The sequence below is a fragment of the Schistocerca serialis genome, unplaced genomic scaffold, assembly GCF_023864345.2.
Source record: "Schistocerca serialis cubense isolate TAMUIC-IGC-003099 unplaced genomic scaffold, iqSchSeri2.2 HiC_scaffold_1196, whole genome shotgun sequence".
Classification (NCBI taxonomy): Eukaryota; Metazoa; Arthropoda; class Insecta; order Orthoptera; family Acrididae; genus Schistocerca; species Schistocerca serialis.
In genome coordinates, this window is record NW_026047399.1 from 97,501 (window position 1) to 100,000 (window position 2,500).

A 2,500-nucleotide genomic window follows, 5' to 3' on the forward strand; every position below is an offset into this window, starting at 1 on the left:
CCGATACAAGTCGGGCCCCTCTTTTAGAGATGCTCGTCGGGGTAACCCAAAAGGACCCGGAGACGCCGTCGGGAGATCGGGGAAGAGTTTTCTTTTCTGCATGAGCGTTCGAGTTCCCTGGAATCCTCTAGCAGGGAGATAGGGTTTGGAACGCGAAGAGCACCGCAGTTGCGGCGGTGTCCCGATCTTCCCCTCGGACCTTGAAAATCCGGGAGAGGGCCACGTGGAGGTGTCGCGCCGGTTCGTACCCATATCCGCAGCAGGTCTCCAAGGTGAAGAGCCTCTAGTCGATAGAATAATGTAGGTAAGGGAAGTCGGCAAATTGGATCCGTAACTTCGGGATAAGGATTGGCTCTGAGGATCGGGGCGTGTCGGGCTTGGTCGGGAAGTGGGTCAGCGCTAACGTGCCGGGCCTGGGCGAGGTGAGTGCCGTAGGGGTGCCGGTAAGTGCGGGCGTTTAGCGCGGGCGTGGTCTGCTCTCGCCGTTGGTTGGCCTCGTGCTGGCCGGCGGTGCAGGATGCGCGCGCCTGCGCGGCGTTCGCGCCCCGGTGCTTCAACCTGCGTGCAGGATCCGAGCTCGGTCCCGTGCCTTGGCCTCCCACGGATCTTCCTTGCTGCGAGGCCGCGTCCGCCTTAGCGTGCTCCTCCGGGGGCGCGCGGGTGCGCGGATTCTCTTCGGCCGCCATTCAACGATCAACTCAGAACTGGCACGGACTGGGGGAATCCGACTGTCTAATTAAAACAAAGCATTGCGATGGCCCTAGCGGGTGTTGACGCAATGTGATTTCTGCCCAGTGCTCTGAATGTCAACGTGAAGAAATTCAAGCAAGCGCGGGTAAACGGCGGGAGTAACTATGACTCTCTTAAGTGATGAATCTCTTCCTTCTGGCCCCCGCCCTTCCGGAACGCCTGCTTCGCGCGCGGACGTCCCTTCTCCCGAAAACGGCTGCACCAACATCCCCCGCTGACTTTCGCCCCATTACGGTCTGCTCGGTGTTGGCGCGGACCTTTCACAAGGTTCTCGCGTCACGCCTGATGCGCGCATGTGCTGTGGACGAACGTCAGCGGGCATTCATCCCTCGGGATGGGATGTTGGAAAATACCTTCATCTTGGACACTGCTCTCACCGACGCAGTTCGCTCCTGCCGCTCTGTCTTTGTGGCATCGATCGACGTATCTAAGGCATTCGATTCGGTAGACCATGCTGCCCTTCGCCCCGTGCTGAAGGCGCATGGCCTGCCGGATTGCTTTGTCGAGTATGTCGAGCGGTGCTACGAGGGCAGCACGACAGTGATAGCGGACGGCGCCGGCGTGGGCGTGTCTGTGCAGCCAGCACGGGGCGTTCGCCAGGGCGATCCCCTCTCCCCCCTCCTGTTCAACTTTGCGGTGGACTACGTTTTAGGCCAACTGCCCTCCCACATCGGAGCTCGGATCCTCGGTCGCAGAGTCAACGCTGCGGCCTTTGCAGATGACGTCTTGCTGTTTGCAGCGACCCCGAGGGGCTTGCAGTCCCTCATCGACGCAGCTACCGCAGCCCTCGCCCACCTGGGGCTGCAGATCAACGCCCGGAAGTGTTTCACCCTCGCCTTAGTCGCGTCAGGGCGCGAGAAGAAGGTGAAGGTGGACAGCAATGTCACCTTCACAGCAGGCAATACCACCATGCCTGCCCTGCGTGTGGGTGAAACCTTCCGGTACCTGGGGCTGCAATTTTCCACGGCGGGTCGCTGTGTCTTCAATCCACGTAGCCACCTGGTGGAGCAGCTTGACGTCATCTCCCGAGCTCCGCTGAAGCCGCAACAGCGCCTCCACGCTCTCACCAACGTACTTCTCCCTGGCCTGTACCACGGGCTGGCCCTCAGCCGCACCCGGGTGGGTGCATTGAAGTCGGCCGACGTTACCATCCGGGCCGCCGTCAGGAGATGGTTCCGCCTTCCGGCGGACACCCCCCTGGGATACTTCCACGCTCCTGTTGCCCAGGGGGGCCTCGGCATTCCATCTTGCCGATGGATGGGTCCGACCCTCCGTCGGTCCCGTCTCCTGGCGCTGAAGAAGATTGGGCCAGCCTGCGACGGTGCAGGCATGGATGAGGTGCAGCGTGAGATCGAGGTGCTGGAGCGCCACCTAATGTGGGAGGGCCACCTCCTCAAATCGTCAACGCAGGTTGGAGAAATGTGGGCGGCGCGCCTACACATCGCCATTGACGGTGCGGCACTGTCATCTTCTGCCGCCGTCAGTGGCCAACATCAGTGGGTCGCCGACACCAGTCGCCTGCTATCTGGGCGTGAATACATCGACGCCCTCCGCGCCCGCATCAACGCCTTCCCTACGAAGGCACGGCGCAGTCGCGGGCGGGAGGCGGACACCAGATGCCGCGCGGGGTGCCAGGCCGTGGAGACCGCCAACCACGTACTTCAGGCTTGCTTTAGGACGCACGGGTCCCGGGTCAAGCGCCATGACGCTGTAGTGCGTTATGTCGCCCGTGGACTCGCGCAGAGGGGCT